The sequence below is a fragment of the Rhea pennata genome, chromosome 10 (genome assembly GCF_028389875.1).
Source record: "Rhea pennata isolate bPtePen1 chromosome 10, bPtePen1.pri, whole genome shotgun sequence".
Taxonomy (NCBI): Eukaryota; Metazoa; Chordata; class Aves; order Rheiformes; family Rheidae; genus Rhea; species Rhea pennata.
This window is the reverse complement of record NC_084672.1, coordinates 1685595-1704258: the sequence shown is the minus strand read 5'-3', so window position 1 is coordinate 1704258 and position 18664 is coordinate 1685595. Positions and strand designations below refer to the sequence as shown.

At 47.4% G+C, this 18664-nt stretch overlaps 1 protein-coding gene and 1 long non-coding RNA gene across 6 annotated transcripts in view; one reads left to right on the top strand and one right to left on the bottom strand.

Annotated features, from left to right (window-relative positions):
* Nucleotides 1-816: 816 nt before the first annotated feature.
* Nucleotides 817-9834, bottom strand: LOC134144501 (uncharacterized). Its single transcript, XR_009959399.1, has 2 exons — nucleotides 5813-9834; nucleotides 817-1132 (listed from the first exon to the last, which is right to left on the bottom strand). It is a non-coding gene; the product is annotated as an uncharacterized LOC134144501 (long non-coding RNA).
* Nucleotides 3372-18664, top strand: part of GLCE (glucuronic acid epimerase) — a 62371-nt gene continuing 47078 nt past the window's right edge. Inside the window, exon 1 of one of the 5 annotated variants that reach the window (XM_062583462.1) lies at nucleotides 3372-3458. The gene's annotated coding sequence lies outside the window, so the exon portion shown is untranslated. Of the gene's footprint in view, nucleotides 3459-4780; nucleotides 4844-5825; nucleotides 6129-6468; nucleotides 6561-18664 lie in introns of those variants that run through there. The other 4 variants (XM_062583459.1, XM_062583464.1, XM_062583461.1 and 1 more) reach the window with 4 other exon arrangements.

The window sequence follows — 18664 nt, the reverse complement described above, 5'->3', positions numbered from 1 at the left end:
ATACCAGCAGTTGGGCCGTCCTGTAAAGGAGCAGAACAGATGTGTGCAGATGCAAACAGATACTATCAGAGGAGCGTCGCGTGGGAAGGGGCTATTTGCACCAGTCCCGGTGGGGTTTCCACCTCCGCACACGTGCAGCCGCAGGGATGCAACAAGGGCAGTCGTGATTCACTGCAAATGTTCATTCAGAGGAATTACCCGCGAAAACGTTCTGTGCTCAGTGTTTTGTGAGGGAGGCAGCTGCCCGGGAGGCTCGGCGATGCGTTTGCTCAGGCGCGCTCGGCCGCGCGAGCCCCGTCCGTAGGTGCGGCGCCGCTCACTGACGCTGTTTCCAAGGGTTTCCAGCCTGCTGGAGAGCTAGAGCCCATACGCAGTACGCTAACGCACCACGACGAGGCGGCCGTCCCCGGGGCTCCACGGCTGCGGTAGTTCAGATGGGCTCGAACACGGACATGACGCTCCGCGCGGGCCCTCGTCCTGCACCGCACCGCCGCGCCGGGGTCGTGCAGGGCTCGTGATGCTGCGGGGCTGCTCCTGTCCCCGTCCCTGTCCCTGTCCCCATTCTCACCCCCATCTCCATCTCCGTCCCCGTCCTCGTGCCCATCCCCATCCACGACCCCGTGCCCGTCCTGTCCCCATCCCCATCCTCACCCCCATCTCCATCCCTATCGCCATCCCGGTGCCCACGGCTTGGCTGCACGACCCCAGCGCCCCACAGAGCCCCAAAACACCCATCGGCGAGGTGCAATGAGGGTTCACCTCCCCCAGCACCAATACTTGTCTTTCCAACGAGCGAGAAATATCACTGACAGCCGCTTAATTCCCACGAGTTATTTTTAACAGATACAACTTTTCCCCTTCAGCTCTACAGATTTTCGCAAGGTTATAAATCAAGTGAATATCTGATAGAGAGGCCTAATTCTGCCCCTGTTGAAGTCGATGGAAATTTTTCCGTTGACGTCAGCGGCGGCAGGATTGATCTCCATGCGTGTACCGCTTGTTCCTGAGGTTTTAAGAATTCATTTCCTTCTTCCATTGCCAAAGACAGATAGCAGCAGCTGAGGTAGAGGAGTCGTCTAATAACCACATATTAATACATGAATCATCAGCTTAAAGCCGGTGCAGGAGGAGCCTGAAAGGAGAATAACGAAGCTCGATATTGTGCTGTCTGCAATGAAGGATTTCACGGAGAAAGTGCGGCAGCTAATCAGGAGCGAGATAATAATTGCAATGCAAATTCTTACACTCGCGCCAGAACTGCAGCTTTTAAGCTCTATTTAAATGCATTGCAGTGTATGAGCTCTCTGCCGAAATCCTTATGCTGTGCTGGAGCGAGAGCATCCCAGTGCTTCCTTCCAGCACACTTGGAAAACACCTGCTTACTTCCAGGCAGGCTCCTAAGCAGTCAGGGAGAGTTTTGGAAAGAAGCTAAGACCGAGAGCAACGCGTTTCCCTCCGCGTCGTGCTGTCCGAGCCCCGGCCGCGATGGGCGGCGCTGGCTCCGCGCCGCCCCGGCTCTGGCCTCTCCTGCAAGGCAGAGGAGTCGTGGATGCGAAACGCTCTGGGATTGCCTTTGCTCTCGCCGCCTTCCCACAGCCGCGGGACGATGCTCCGGTATTTTTATAGCTCCTTCTCTGTCTGGAGAAGGGCAGACGCTGGAGCCACGTCCGAGCGGCCCAGCGCACGGGGCTCCCTCCAGGGCTGGGCGCTTGCACGGACGTTTCCAGTGGGCCCTAACCCACATACTGACACCTTACTTTTACTGGTGCATTTTAATGAAAGACACCAGTGTTTTTTATATAACGGCACCTCCCCACTTAGCGCTTCAAAAGCTCCTTGTGTGAAGGCTGCTAAATACAAAGCCGTGTCCTGTATGACCCGTTACATCTGGCAAAGCACTGGAGAGCACTGGTGCGATCTGGAATTCATTTGCAATTGAGATTTCCCCCAGAGTGTTGCTGCGACAGCTCAAGTTATGAGTACTCTTCGTGCACAAAAAAAAGAAAGAAAAAGAAAAGAGCAGCAATAACCTTTCATTATCTTAAGATCTCTTTGTATTTACCCTGTAATTTTCTTTTTGCAGTGTGTGACAAACGGGACTAATGAAAAACTCAGGCGAAGGGTGTGCGTGTGTGCATGCATGTGCATGCGTGTGCACGCGCGTGTGTGGATCGCCACAGAAACCCTCTTCGGGCCAAGCAGGAAGGACAGTCCCGTTAAGAGCATTTGTGCTCTGAGAAGCCGCCAGAGTCGCCGGATCGGAGGTGCAGCGGCGCAGCTCGGCTCCCAGCTCGGCCCTTGCCGCTCGAGTCCGGGGGCCGCCTGGCGCCTCGGCTGCAGAAGGGAGAGTCCAGGAATGCGCTTTGCAGCCGCGGCGCCAAGCGGGAAAGGTTTTGGGGCAACCCCGAGCTCTAGCTCACGGTTAAATACCTGCCCTGCTCTGCTAAGGAGTAATGACGATAACGCTTTAATTAAGATCCTCACCAGGCGCTTTCCTCCTCAGTTCACTTAAAATCAGCAAAAGGTCAACGTACCAGATCTAGGTGGGATCTGTCGGGCAGCCAAGTGCTGCTGGCGCTCAGCAAAATGGTTTGCAAAAGTTGCTGACAAAAGCTAAAAGCTGCTCAAGAGAAAGCCAGCACCTGTCCCCTGCTCGGGCAGGAGGAATTTTATCTCTAGAGAGAGCTGCGCACCGCGGCTCGAGCACCTCCGAGCACAGAAACAGAGCCTTGACGCAGGACCGTGGTGCACGAGCTCAGGCCGGAGCTCAAGTTACAGCAAAAAGGTAAAGCGGAGACTTCGGCATGCTGAAGAGAAACAGGTAAAATATTGATTTTGCAGTAAATAATTATTTTCATTTCAAGAGAGAACCAGATTTTAAGAAGTGCAATAAAATTTGTAAAAGATTAAGCTTGTTTGGGAAATGGAGACTATCCCATAGCTGCAAACATGCCACGTATCAAGGTCTTAATGGGGGAGTTTATATTGTAAAAAGACACCAGCCTCCGACGGTAGGAAACAGCAACCACGTCAAAGCAAAACACGGGAAAAAAAAGCGTCAGTTCCTTAGTGCGAAAATCAATGCTTTGCTAAATATAAACGTTTTTTTCCTTAGCATTGTTAAAAAACGTGCAGACTGTGATGTTTTAACCCCCAAAGCGTGTCAAACGAGAAGCGAAGTCCAGCCTGTCCTTGTGATCGTAAACACGCGGCAAGAAGCCGCTGGTTTGCAGTCGAAATGTGGCACAGACGTGTTAACGCCGGAAAAGCCTCGGATCTTGCTCCCGTTAGGCAGAAAGAGCGGGTGGGAAGCGGAAGGGCTGATCACGGCGCCGCGCGGACGGATCTGGCGCCCGTTAGGCGCGGAGCATGGGAAGCGAGCGCGGCAGAGCGCTTAGGTCTGCAGACGTACGGCGTGAAGCTCAGGCCCAGCAGCCGCCCCGACGGCTGCGCAGAGGGTAGGTCAAAACTAGCTAAAGGCTGCTTTAAAAAGGCAGGAGTGCGAGCCCAGCGCGGTCAGCGCCTGGCCAAGCAGCTCCCCGGAGGCGGCCCCGCTCCGGCACGGCGTGCAGCGGGGACGGCGTGTCCGGCCGGCGCGCAATAGCGGCCCGCGGGGAATTCGCGCCGGGACGGCGGGGCGGAGAACGCGGAGCAGCGTCGGGGCAGGTCGGCTGAGGCGGGGAAACGGGGGGGCACGCGGGGCCGCCGCGCATTAGCCCCTCGCTCCTGCCACGCCGTCCAGAGGCTGACGGAGAAACACGACAGTACCGTTAGTTTTTTTTTTTCTAGGAAAGGAACAAAGAGAAATTCCTTGTAGTTCTTGCTAAGAGGGAACATGGGTGGGAAATGCAGGTCAACCCAACGGCAGTGCTGCAGGGAGGGGCCAGCAAAGAGGAGCAAGGCAGGGCCCGCAATGCAGCGTACGTTTTTGGTTATCCATCCTTTGCGCTTTCCCCCCCGAAGGAAGGCGGGGAGCGTGAAGGACTTTCCAAAGGGCTGGGACATGCTGGCTGCAAACCGCGCCGCGTGGAAAGTGCTACTGTCTGTGTCAGCCGGCGACAGGCCCGAGACCCGCGTTCTCCTCCCCGCGGCTGTTAGTTTTCCCCGCTTTTAACAGCACGATGCAATCGTTAGCTCCGAAACACCCCTGCAGGCTCCAGCGGCAGGAACGTGCCGGTGGGCTGGGAGACACGTGCGACACCTGCGAGGGAAGGGCGGCGTGCAGGAACCCAGACTCCCGCGGGCAGTATGTATATAAAGTATATATTTCTTTTTATTTCTGTTTTCTTGTTTTCTTTTGCACTTTTTTCTTTTTTTCGTTTTTGCTTTTATGACCTTTTTTTTGATTCTCCCCCCCCCTTTTTTTGCCTTTTTGCCTTACTTTTTGCTTTTCTGGCTTTTTTCCCTTTTTGGCGCCTTTCCCCGAGCGCTACCCCAAAACGGCAACCGGCGAGCCAGCCGGGAGGAAGGCGCCCGTCCTCCCTCCCGCCCGGGGGTCGCCGCACCGGGACGCCCGGGCCGGTCCCGGCTCCCCGCGCCGCCGCCACGTGGGCGCGGGCAGAGGGGGCGTGGCAACGAGGGGGGTGGGCGTGGCTATGCGCAACCAATGGGCACCGCCCCCGCGCCGGCAGGCTCCGCCCCCGAGCTGCGCCCGGCGCCCCGCGCTCCCATTGGCCGGCGCCAGGCTCCGCCCCCGCCCGCGGTTCTCGCGGGAAGTGGGGGGGCGGGGCGCGGGGCTCCCCCCACCCCGCTCCGTGCGCCCCCGCCTCCCCCGGCGCTGGGGTTCCGCCGCCGCCCGAGCCCGCCGCCGCCGCCGCTCCCTCCCGCCGCCGCCGCCGCGCAGGTAGGCCCCAGCGGGCGGGGGGGGGGGGGGGCACCCGCCAGGGACGCAGCACCGGGGCGGGCGGGGCCGGGGCGCTGCAGGGGAAGGCGGAAGGGTGCGTGTGTGCTGGGGCGGGGGGGGAAGGCCCAGGGTGTGGCGCGGCGCTGCCCCCGGCCGGGCCGGGCCGCGGCGGGAGGGGCCGCCCCGCCGCCGGGTGTCCCCGGGCGAGGCCGCGCCGGTCCCTCCCCCCCTCCCCCCCGCAATCCGCCCCCCGCGCCCTCTCCCCCCTTCCCCCCGCCGCCGCCGGCGCGGCTGTCACGGCGCGCCGCGCGCCCCCATTGGTCGCCGTGGGGCCCGCCCCCCTCCGCCGCGCGCCCTTATTGGCCACCGCCGCCGCTCGCGCCCCGCCCGCCGCGCTCCTATTGGCCGGGGGGCGTGGCCCGGCCCTTCGGGCGCACCCTCCCCCCCGCACCCCCACCCCGCGCGCTGGGGTTCCGCCGCGGCCGCCCCCCTTCACCCCCCCCAGCCCCCCTCGAGGGGGGGCCCCGACCCCCCGACGCCCCTCTTACCCCCTGCAGGTTCCCCCCGAGGGGAGCCCCGGACCCCCCCTTCATACCCCCCTCCCCGAGGAGCCCCCCAGGTCCCCCTTCCCCACCCCACATCCCTGGGGGAGGGGGAGCCCCGGGGGACCCCCCCCTTCCCCCCCCCGCCTTGGCCTGAGGGGGGAGCCCCGGGCCCCCCCTCCAACCCCCCACATCCACAAGGGGAGCCTCTCCCCCCCCCCCCCAAGCCTCCTCCCCACACCTTTTTTTGGGGGGAAAAAAGCGCCCCGCTCGCGCCCAGGCCTCCCCCGGGGCGGCCCCCGGCCCGGGGCCCCGCGGGCGCCCGGGTTCGCCCCGCTCGGGGTGAGGCGGAGGCCGCCCTGGGCTCCCCTGGTGAAGCCCCGCGCGTCTCCTGTGTAATTATTTTACGTAAAGCAGCTTTCGTTACCTCAGAGCAGCGTAAGTGTTTTTAGAAGAGGTCAGTGTCTCGTGCACAAAATGGGAGATACCGCTCGGGAGCGAGCTTTACGTCCGCGCTTGGCGCGCGGTTCGCGTGTCGGGGACCTTCTGTCCCTGCCCCGGCGCAGATGCTCTGCCCTCGCATCAGAGGCGCTTTGCACGCGTGCCGCCTGAGATCTCGGGGTGGGAGAAAAACGACATCAAGGCGCTTGCAATGACGCTGAGACGCTTCATCAAGCATCTGTATAGCCAAACTCAACTAGGAATACTTCCTTACGCTTCTTGTCCCCCGCTGTGAGCTTAAGGTACGTTCAACTCTGTCAAAACATGCCCTAAAATTGCCTCTGAAATGACGAGTGCAACAGACTTCCCAAAATTCATGGAATCTGGAAAGTTAGCAGCCACCTGTAAACCTGTTTACGTGAAGGGTCACTGCTTACATCAAGCAAGTGCTGTAGTAGACCTAACAAGTTGAAATTAGCTTTTTTAGTAAGCCTGCTGCTACGGGATTTTTGTGTCGTAGATACGTTAATACCGGAACAGTCCTCCTGCTTAGCTGAATTTAATTCAAACAGGCGTGGTCTGCATGCAGTTTTCATTTTTGCCTTCTGGAACTAATACCCTCTGGAACAGTGTGAAGAGGAGATAACTGCATCAAAACACTCTCTGGGAAAGGGAAAATTAAAATCATAAAATCCGTTGTTTTGCTGCTGTAAGAGCAAGAATGTCCAGTGCAGGTGAGTGCATGGATAATGAAAGCAGGACTTTCCAGTAGCTTATATCCTGTGCGTTCTTTCAAAATGCAAAGTGCAGATTGGCATTAGTTTGTGGAAGAGCTCTCATAATGAAAGAGATTTCCTGCACTTTATTGCAAGACGGTTTCAAATTCATGAAAACACAAATAGGATGTGCTTTTGCTATAATTGCAGATAGGTTTGAGTGTCCTTGGGCTGTTCTGGTTCTGCTGTTTTTGAGAATCATAAAAAGATATGCATGACAGTATTATTGTGATGCAGAGATTTAGCTAATATATTCTGCCTTTAAGCAAGATTTTAATGTTGCAAGCGCAAATTCCTTGCAGCTTCCTGGGCTCTAGAAGAGGATTAGCATACATACAGGAGCGTGATCCTCCAGTTTTTCCATGCAATGCTTGTTGGCTTCAGGAGAGTGCAGCACCCTAGACCCCCAGTATGTATTTTATTTATGTTTTAAAGCTAGTAGGAACCTGAGCAATTTGGCTTGTTGCGTCAGATGCAAGAATTGCCAGTAGTTAATAGTTCTTCCAGTTAGAGCTGGCCAAGCAAGAATGAATTTTACAGACGTGATGTACTTCTAAACTTGGCCAGTTGTAACATGCCTTAACATTTCAGCTTCTCTTTAGAAGCCTTTTGCCCTACTAATATGTTCTTTGGCACGGTTGTGAAATCTGGGTGAAATATTGCACTTGCTGTTTATTAAAAGTCATTGTTTTCGCTTCAGGGAACTGCTAAGCCTTCTGATACAGCTGGTGATCAATACGTAATAGAAGTGAGGTCAAAATCAGTTTGCAAATAATTCTGGAAGGCATCTTGATTATCCTGACATTATTCTTAACTTTAAGAAGTGAATCTTTCCTTATCAAGATAAGGTGAAACTTGTACAATTACTTCATGTCTGCACTTTTCAGGTATGTTGCATGAATCTGGGCAACGCGACTGTGTTCTGTAGCAGCATCTGTGACAAACATTTCCTGTTCCAATAAAGAAGTTCAAAGTGAGAATGGTTAATCCTAAACTCACCAAACTGGTTTGCAGTGCCACCAGATTGCTGTCGAAGCCATCTTCACTCGGCTTTGCCGTCCTCGCTTACGAAGGGGTTTTAATGTTGTGCTCTGCTGTTGTAGGAAGACGGCCTTTTATTAAAGAAATACTAGCATGTGCCCCTTCAAGTGGTACCTTGGGAAGTTCTTTAACTTTTCAGCTTGTCATAATGTTACATTCAGGGTGGTAGTAAAGTAGTAATTTTTTTTTATTATTATTATTACTCAAAAGTATCCTAAAACGCCGCCTGCACGCAGCTGCCTCTGTTGTGTTAGAGTGTTGCACAGCTAAAAATTAGCAGAGACCTGAAATGATTAGAATCTGGCTGGTGGCCCAGAAAGAGGGAAAGCTGGGTCTGGCAGCGTTTGACAGTAATTTTCTGTAAGAAGAGTGTTTTTAGCTCTTTCACTGTCCAGTTGATTCTTAGGCAATAGCACTCTGGTTTGTAATGCTCAATCTATAGTGTTATTCCGGAAGCAGAAATATGAGATGATCTAGTCACTAGCTAGTCACATGCTGCAGTAAACAAGAGGTTTTGCATGACTAGTTTAGTTTTAGACTAGTTTTCTTAAACACAAAAAATGTGTAGTATTCATCTGCAGTTGCAATGGTCACCTAAGCTGGTGCTGTTGTAATATAGACAGGTGATACTCAAAAATATTTTGCTCAAAGCCTCTGTTGCTGTTTTAGTGGACTCTCTGCCTGAAGGCTTTTGGTGTTTCTTCTTTCTTTTCAGGATCTCTGATCCTTTGATAAGACAAGTAAAATGAAAGGCTGAATTTCACTGGAGTTGAAGGAGTTGAAGTAGCTCTCTTTCTCTGAGCATTAAATTGAGCTGTATGATTAAAAGGTAGCTATTTATGGTATTTTTCAAAGTAGTTGCTTTACTACTTGGGTGTGTTTTTAATGAAGTAACTTTCATGTCTGAGTAGCATTCAGAAATTTTAAGATATAATTTCTACTGTTTTTCAAAGCAAGTTGACTCATCAGTTTAGTCTTGTACTGCAGACCTAAAATGTCGGAAGATGCTATTCTTTCTGCTATATTAGCATTTAGTGATTTTTTTTCTTCCCCCCAACACTAAAATCCTTACATCCTTATGCACCTAAATAAAAATATGCACAATTCCAACATCCTTTTGCACTTAAATAAAGAAATAAATGTTCTCCTCTTGCAAATAAGCCTAGTATAGCTTTAACTTTTCTATAGCATGCTTGAATTTCACTTAACATTTTCTCTTGCTTTCATGTCGCCGCCTTTCTCAAGTTTCTTGACTTTCCGCTCTGTATTTCATAGTTAGCGTTGGGCAAGGTGTTGTGTAGCTCTGGCTTCATCCAGCCTCTTTGCCGTGTTGGTGTTTCTTATCGTTCAGCTTCATTCTGCTCTCCGTGAGCCGAACACGAGATCTTCTTTCCCACCGCGTCCCGAGAGCCCAGTCTTCAAACCTTTCCTTCCAAGCCCCCTGGTTCTGCTTTCGCTTCTGTTTTCCACCTTCTCTCGGCATCCTGCCCTTCGCTGTGTCCCGGTGGCACGGGAGTATAAAATGTCCTCTTTACGTGACGGCGTGGCTGTGTTTGTTTTAATCCTTCCTTGCCTTCTTGACCTTCTGACTTTGTGTTGTGCTTGCTGGTAACTTCTGGGTGTGGGATAATCTCTCTGCAGTTGCTTTTAATCTCAGCAATTTTTAATTTAACAGTGTGCAAGCTTGAGGCAGGGTAGAAATTCCTGCTTGGTAACCATCTAGCTAATATTTAACAAAGTTTACCTGGAAACTATGCATAGCTTCTAAGCTATGTTTTAAGTTTTAATATTGGATTTGAAATGTTGGAGGTGATAGATAAAATGCATGGTAATGAGATCCTTCAAAAGCAAGCTCACTTCCAACTCCAAAGGAAATGAGCTTTTAATTAATGTCTTATCTCAAGTATGCCACCTTTTCTTTTTTCCTCATTTATGCCGCTAGTATGATTAGTGTTAAAGATTGGCTGGTGTCCCCTGATATGGAACCAATTGGCCAATGTCATTTTTATAAATTCTGATTTACAGTCTCTCGATTATATGTAGCTTGTTGAGCACAAACTTATTTGGTTTGGCCATATTATCAGGATTTGGAATTTACTGTTGTCTAAAGTTAGACTGTTCTGTGGAAGTTAAGATGTTCAAGGAATATTCATGCTACTAACCCATGCAACATCTCGCTTATAGATTAAGTTTTGCAAAACTCAATCTTTAATTTTTCTAGATGGATATGTTTGCCATTTTAGTGTAGTAAAAATGTAAACACGGAAACCTGTAAATGTTAAAAAAAATAACTATCAATACCAAACAGTAAGATTAGCCACTCCAAAAAGAGTTTTTTTTAAAAAAAACTTGGCAGTTTTTAATATGAAAAATATCATGGATGCACAAAGGTGCCTTTGTGTACATGGTTTCTTTCAATTTGTCTCTGATTGCAGGTAAACTTTTATAGTGAATGTGAGACTTCATCAGATTTCTTCCTTAATAGTTTGGAAGGTATTGGTTAAGGCAGAGTAAAGAAAGCCAAATTTCTCCACATTTTCTTTTTTAAAGTATCATGATAGAGTCAAGTTGTACCTTAAAGAGATCCTCCTTTGGTACTGGAGAGCTTTTCATACCTTTGCAATAGGTGAAATTGCAGAGAAACCTAATTATATTTCTGTATGAAGGATTTTTCTTGGGAAGCTTTAAGAAAAGTCTGTACTGTAAGTGAAGCTGTTTTGTCTGTGTCTCTGTTTAATTTTTGGTTCAAGTGTAACTTTCCTTGGTTTGGAGAAATAAGCTGTTGGGTTGGGTCAAACGATTTGAATTAACGATGATTGTGCAACGTATCCATCATGGAGGATGAGACTGAAGCATGGAAAATCACGTGTGTAGGAAAGTGATGGCTTGGAATAAGCAGTGCTCCCTCCTCCCTGCTGCAAGCTTATTTTCCCCCATGTTTCATTTTAATCAGTTTGCCTGTTTTGCATAGATGCAATGGTGAGTTGTGCTGCTGCTCCCACCAAAAGCCGGATGCGTTGCTGTTTCCGTGTTGAAAGGCAGGGCTGGGTGCTGGTTGGATGTGATTTTCCTGTGTAGTTATTTTGGAACAAGGGTGTATACACAGGAAAGGGTAGAGTAATAAGAGAGCTAAGGTGAGCTTGAATCCTTGAGGAAAAAGTGAGCTCGACCTGTTAGTAGAGCACTTGGTGGTCTTCTCGTTTGTGGTGTGAACCAGGAAGGTTGATACCTGGTTTAGCTTTCCAAGTAGCTTTATTCAAACTTGATGTTTTCTGTCCTGCTTATTGCCTTCAAGAATGAAGTATATTACAGAAAATTAGAGCTTTTTCGTGTCCCTTCCAGGGTGCTCGTGGGTTGTTCACTTTATGTTGTGTGCTGCAATGAGAAGTCTGCTTGTGGAAATGCTGCTTCGCTAGGAATGTCCCTGAACTGTTCTCATACGGGAAATGTGGCTTTTGCCTTGTTTCTTTTTGCCTTTTTAATTGCATTAAGGTATGCAGAAAATTCTGGGAAGTCTTGAGACAAAAGAATGGCCTTACTGGAAACTCTGAGCGCCAGGGAGGCAAAGGAATCTCGATCAGAGGTGAAAACTCAGGATTTTCATTCCCACTTCTTGGTCTTTGTAGGCATGCTGGAGGGTAACTTCTCCACCTTCAGCAGGTATTTCTGGTGCCTGGAAACGGGTGTGTGTTCCTTTTAAATTCTAATTTCTGTGCTTAAAGTGAAATGATTTCTCAGTCTTATGCTGGGTGTGTTTTTCCTGAAGCTGTATTTTGGCTTTTTTCCTTCTCTGACCTCATCTGGTTTAGATGGAGATCTTCAAAGTAGTCCCAAATATATCCTATTGTTTCAGTTGCCGTGAGACCGGTTAATTACTTGTTCTTTGCTCTGTCCTACTTACGGTGATAAAGGTGGGTCTCAATTCAAGGTGACAAGCAAAAAGCCCATTTCTAAGGGCGTAATGCCTCCTTTCGTACAAAGAGAGCAGCAGATTATTTCAAAGCAGGATGTTTGTCGTGGGTGGGAGCACCAGTGCAAGACTGATCAGTGTAATAGCGAGGCGGCGTTATGTAGGCAATCCACGATGTTATTTCCCATTGCCATTATTTCATTGAGGAATCTGAAGGGTTTTAGATGCAGAAAAGGAAATCTAAATAGGAACAGAATTAGCTTATTTTACCTGTTGTTGTATTTAATGAATGTTTGAATTGCATGTGCAGGTCCTCTCGACAATACAGTGGAGCAATACTGAAAGGTGTATTCAATTAGTTCCTGCGAAAGAGCCACCTGAAGAAATAAAAAAAATGTTCCCACTGGTCAGTCTAAATGGGCAAATGCAAGGTAATCTCTATGCGACGTTCAAAATCACGTTTGCTAATAGCACATTAGCTCGGATACAGACATAATACTGTAATCTTAAGGCTGCAGAGGTGATTAAGGCAAGAAAACCATCTTTAAAAGTCGTGCCTTGTGACTTGTTACTTAGGTGACGGATTTCCATGAAGTAGCTGAATTTTTCAGTTCGATCGGCTTCCTAGCTGAAATGGTTGGTATCTTAGTTTGTGAGTGCTTATGGTACTTTCCTCAGCTTTAGGTGGACTGGAGCTGTTCAAATGCACTTGACGGTGACTCCGATATCCAATCAAATAATCTTCATTTAATGTTTAATTTCTTGGCAATTGTATTTTCCCTGAAAAGCTGTTGTATTGCTTTGTATAGCTTGATATTATACTAGCTGGGTAAGCATTGTTTTGAATGAGTAGATATAATGGATATTTGTTGGCTTATTTTTTTTCTAATCACTTGTTTTGGTTTTAGATAGATGTAAGAGTTTTAAAAAATTGTTTATTGAGCTGAATTTGTAAGAAAGTAGTCAAAACAGGGTTTGCATTTATAGCAGATTGTAATAAACAAATGGCCAATGTGCAGTTGGTGAACTGAACCGAATGTTTTCTAATTATCACATGTTCCAAAACTTTAAAGACAGTAGATATCATACATCTATAATGGAAGCCTCTGTCAAAAGAATTTACTGTTTCTGAAAATAAGACTCTAGCTTGTGGTTTGAAATGAAAGGACTTCTGCAAATGCTTTTTTCCTTTTGTCTATACTAGTTTGATCTGCAATTCTGTTCTTTTTTAAAAAGCAGAAAAAAAATCTTTATAATTTTTTTTTTAATGTTGATTTTGATTTTTGGGAAGCCATCAAACTGATGTTTCTTGAAGTCAGAGTCCAAACTCTCTTGGTAAACAGGTATCTGAGTACAGAAGGCTGCTTGTTGAATTGTCTTAGCTAATTTTGCTCAATTCTTTGAAAAAAAGAACTGTACTGTGTGTCTCAAGCTGTAGGACTAATCAGCTCTTGCCATCCCTGCTGTTTAATGTAGGCTTTCTTTAAAATCCGAAGAAGCTTTACTATCTTTGTAGGGCTTTCAGATGTCTCTCTTCCTAATAATAAATGTCAACAAATGAAATCCGAACATCTTCTGCTACGGTAAGGGAGCAGTAATTTTCCCAGTGTGTTTTTTTGATGCAGTGTTTCTCGGAGGCGCTCAAAATAGGTCACACACTTCAAACGGCAGAGGAGGCGAACGCCGCGGTGATGCGCGGCCGTGGCTGAGCTCCGCTGGCTGCGGGAGCGGAGCGTGTGGCTGGGCTTGAAGGCGGAAAGCCGTGTGCGAGCAGGGAGGGATGTGCGCGGGGGGGATCTTCACTCTCTGCCTGTACTTCGGGATTCCTTCTGGTGCCGCTGGCAGGTGCCTTACCGCAGCAAACACAGCCACAGAAGTGCGGAAAATCACTTTCCCTCGTCTTGGGAGGTTTGCTGCTGGTGGATAATAAAACGTGCGATGGGCAGCGCAAGCGGCGCTGCGGTCCTTCTACAGGCGACGAAGGTGAAGGAGATGCCTGGAAGAACAGGGAAGATACCGAGTATAACTTTTTTTTTAATCCAATTATTAATACAGTTGTGTAACTCTCTTCAAATTATTTCTGTAACTGGATTTGGGTGGGTTTTTACCTTGCCCACACGATGAATTTTTACCAAAGCTGCAGTAAAGAAGGTGAATTTGGGTAAAACGTTGATTGCCAGCTCCAGAACTTGGGTGTCACAGATCCATACGTTCAGCTTTCGTGACAAGTGCCACGGTGCTCTACACATTAGCAGCTCTATTTTGATACGGGAAGTATTCTTCCAGAAAAATCTGGATTTCCCAGCAAGTTAAGTTATCACAAAAAGCTACTCGCTTTTTGGTATGTGGGAGGAAGAGCTTTGCTCCGCTCAGCCATATGGTGGTGGTAGCTGACAGCCAGCAGGGTTTTAGGCTTAGAAGCAGGAATTCAGCCAACCCTGCGACCTGGCCAAACTGCCAGGAAGGATTTTGCCGCGGCTCTGGTGCCGTGTTGTCACGGGTGCCTGCCAGCATCCGCAAGCTCGCAAAAGTGCTTTTTAATGCGGAAAACCCGAGTGCTCGGGTCGGCCGCCTGAGCTAACTGGAGCTGTATGTTTTAGGACCCTGCACACCTCCGCAGGGGCGTTTTAGTGGCAGCTGACGTCTCTTACCCGGTACGCGGCGCGGTTTATGCAACAACCTGCCGTGAAATTTCAGCTCCACGTGGAGCACCTTAACACTTGGGTTGGCACGATGATAATTTGTAGCTTGGATGCTTGCGCACGCTGAGTCCTAGGTGGCCGAATAAAGTAGGTCGGTTATTTTTAGGTGTTGTGATTAATTTATAAATGCCATTATTTTATGGAGGTAGATGTAAATGTTCAATCTTACGCAGGGAATGGCTGTCTGCAATAGAAAACTGGTGCTGGAGAGTGAACAAATGTTTTTGCAAGGATGATCTAGAGTAAGTAGAAAGGATTATTTTAAAGCTTAAAGCTTTGCATGTCTGGAGATTTTTTCTTGAACATTAAATAGTTTTAGAACAGAAAATCTTTCCTGGTATGTAATGCTTCCAAAACCCTTGGCAGATGGGTAACTTTGTTTCCAAACATCAAATGTTTTAGCTGTTTTAATGCTGTATTTTTAAGCATGACAGCACTGTCAGAGGATGCTCATATTAAGTCTGTCCAGAATTAGACTTTTAAAGAACCGCATCTTCACATTATCATGAAAGGCAAAGAATTAAGGACAAATTAATGCAATACTTGAACTCCTTTGCGTAAAGCACAAAATAATGTCACACTGGAGAAAGGAAAGGAAAGTACGCTTGTGCCCTGGGGTGTAACCCTCCGTAGTGGCTGAAAGGAGTAGAGGCTCTTTGATTATCCCTAGGAGGGAAATTGGCCTCATGAGAATAAGCCTTGCGCATGCACAAACACACTTGCCATGTGGTATCTTAAAACTTGACGAGTTAGTGGTAGAAAGAGAATCAACACCTTGCTGAGAGGTGAGAATGGACGGCTGCTAGAAAGCACACACTTTGTATTTAATGGCTGTCAGCTGCTTTTTTTCATATTCATGAGTTTTATTTCTGCTAGATTTCTCAAGTTTTTTTTTTCTTCTTTTTGGAGGGGGTGTGTTTGATTTTAATATTGAATGCATAGTTTATTACTGCTCTGGGAGGAAGCTGATATATCTCTCTTGGTATAATGCAAATGGAGTTGGTCGCAGTAAACATTTAGTCCCTAAATTCACATGATCTTTGACCGCTCTGGATGAGATATAGGGCCCCAAATATTTACTTACTTAGGGAAGTCATTCTTATATTGAAGGTGAATTTGTACTTAAGCTTCTAAGCTGAGTGACTTGCATGCAGTCATTTTTGCAAGGTTTATGATGGCATTGTCATGTGTTCATATTCCAGGTACCTTTAGTCACAATTTCCTTAATTAATTAGCCTCATATGAAACATTCCTTTATGCTTACAGATCGGCTGTTGGGTCACAGTAGCTGAGAGTTATGGCAAGCAGGGGTACTAAGTGTTGTGCTATAAAGGACTTTGTACAGTACTGATTTTTTTTTTTTTTTTTTAGAAAGCCAACTCTTGACATCTGCATTCAGTAACTGTAAAATATTCTTGGTATTTATGAACTGTAAAATTTATGGTGTGATAGGTATGCAAATATGCTGCCAAAAGACTGAAAGCTGTGTAATACTTCATAATTGTGACACATTTTTAGCTATTTGCAAAAATTGACTTTGTTGCAAGAGCCAGATTTATCAAGTTCTCACCTTTTTGAAGATGTAATTCTCAAGTCTCTTATCTAAATTCTAATTTTTTTTTTTTTACATTTTGTGTATTGGTGGTTTGGGAAAATGAAAGCTGGAAAGCAGCGTTGGAAAGAAATGGTGAGAAACTAGAGGAGGTACCTCAGGGTTAGCTTGCAGGTCGTTCACAGAACCACCAAAATCTGACGGGCATTTTTAATTTTCAGAAGACTTAAGGTGATGCTGCCTTTCCCTCTTGCAACCCCAATTTGCAACCAAATTGCTTTGTCCACTGACGTACGTGATTATAAAAAGAGCACAGGATCAGGACATCAGAGGCTGATCTGCTCGGTGCGTGGAGAGCCCCAGCGCGATGAGGGTCGCTGTCTTAGTGTCTGCCACCAACGTGTATTTTCCAGAATTGTTGACCAGGACTCTGGAATTTTGGTTTTATGGACTCTGTCAACCATGCACTGTGACTTTTGCCTTAAATCCCACTAGTGTATGATCCTAATAACTGAACATGTTAAATTTTTGAACTTTGGCAAATATAAAAATTGGGACTGTCAATAGTCTTTCTCCCCCTCCCCCCTTTTTTTATCATGTTTGTAAATATTTGCATTTTCCCTGACGTAGGCTGTATAGCATGAAGTTCTTAGCCCAAATATTTTATACTATGCACAATCCAAAGTGCACGACTCATTACATTTGCATGGAGATGCATGCTGTAACTGTTAGCTGACTTCTTACTGTGACAGCTACTTAAGGATGACCACCCTTAATATTTTATGATGAAATGTTTCTTACTTCAAATGGACCACTGATGAATAAAACTCTTCTTTTCCAAGTTTCTGCAACTGAATTTGCTCCCACTGGTTCTGGCTTTTACATTCCACTTCTGGTAGAGTAAATGGAAGTGTTGATCTTACTGAGATAGGCTTTCTAATATGTGACTTTTTAGGAGTCACAGAATTGTTATCAGGTTCCCTGACTGCTTGACAGCGAATTTCAAGTTTTACTTCCATTAAAATTATCCACTTATCTAATAAGATCTTAGGTTTTTATTGCAAAGTGTTGCCCTATAAAAAATATCTAACGTGACACTTGGCTTGACGTGACTTCCGACATTGCTTTCTCCTTGTTTTAACAGCTGCTTTGACTGACAGGAGTGCACATTTCCCCCTGAAATTTTCCTGAAGTGGAAGGACTGCCGCCTCAGACAGTAGTGGGTCCTTTATTCTGTAGTCTTTGCTTCAAAAGCAAGCAAACTTGAATTTAGTGTGCAGGACTGTAGAGAGTGGTCAAAATGGGAGTTACCTGCAGAGGCATTTTGCTAGGGTTGGAAGAGAGCCTGGAATTAGACCTTCAGCGTATAGACTACCCACAATTTTACCTGGTGCTAGGATAAACGATACTGTTTTAACCATCAGTTGTCTAATATTTTATGACATGTGCAAGGATGTACCTTTACAGAGCTGTGCTGGCTTTCCCGAGGCAGGCAGGCTTTCGGCTGTGAAAGGTCTGCAGTAGCGTGGAAGGTGGGGAAGTCGTCTCTGCTTAGATGTACCTGCTCGTGCGCCGGGATGTTGCACCGGCGTGAATGACTGGTTCTCTTTTCCTGAATTTTTTCTTAGCTTTTAGCTGTCTAAGCGAGCGCGCTCTGCGGGGTCAGTAATAGCCCAGCAGTCATCGCTGCTGTCATCAGCCACGAGCTGCCCTGGCGTCGGAGAGCTGTAAGTTTAGATGGTAGACTTCTGTGGACTGAGTAGAAGTCCGTACTTATGCCTAGTATGACTAAGTATGGCTTAGGATGTCGTAAGTCAAGTACTACATTAGCAAAATTGGTACTGTAGTAGTACCTAGTGCAGTAATTCATACAAAAGTAGTTCCTGTCATTAAAACATTACTTTTTGGTTGCTATAAAGATGCTACTTTTTAGCAAGCTGCCAGTTTGCAATACAAGATATATTTGTTATATTAGCAAGTATTTAGCATTTCACCCTTGAAATTGGGTGCCAACTTTGTCCTTAACATCCGTTAAGGTATTATTTAACCCGGGCCGATGCTCACTGTTTGCAGCGGCAGGGCGTTCGTGGTTCTCTCTTGGTATCGTAGTGCCCTCTACTGGAACTCATTCCTCTTTCCAGTGAGTAAGTTTGGCCTATCGATTAGAGCATGTACCGCCCAGTGTTTAATAATACAGCTTGTGTGTTGCTTTGCATTTATCACAAGAGATCCCTCCGTATCCAAGTACAACTTAGCCTCCTGCTGTTTGTAAGCCTTTCTCTTCGGACTTGCTTTGAAAAGGCTCGTTGCATTGTTTTGCATTGAAAGCTGAAAGCTTAATATTTGTAGAAATGAAGGATAATGGTCTGTGCCGAAGGCTGGGCATGCCACAAAGAAGGCAGGTAGCGATTCCTTTCAGTGCGGCGGGGGGGAGGCCTGTGAATTTGGAGCGAATGCGATAACTAAATGCCAATAAACGCAGCACAGCTGCAAGGCTGAGAAGTTACAAAGCCGCTGTTGTTCCGTGGATATTTTCTCTGCTCATGGAGCCGAGGGAGCTCCTGCTGAACGTCTCCGACCAGAGGCGGGCAGATCCTTTTGTTTAGCCTGCAAACTGGAGAAATGTCTCCAGAATAATGTAATTTGACCCCATTTCTTGTAGCCCCATTGAGTGTGCACTGTGCAGGACAAGGAGTTAGATCTTAGGTGGGCACTCTTTGGTTTTTGCTGTAAGTGACCACTTTGCACTGTATTGCACTCAAACACATGCGTTGGGATTAAGCACTGAAGTGCCAGCGTTCAATAGTGAGTAACTGTTTTGCTACCTAGAAGGTTCCAGTTCATGGATTTTCTGCCA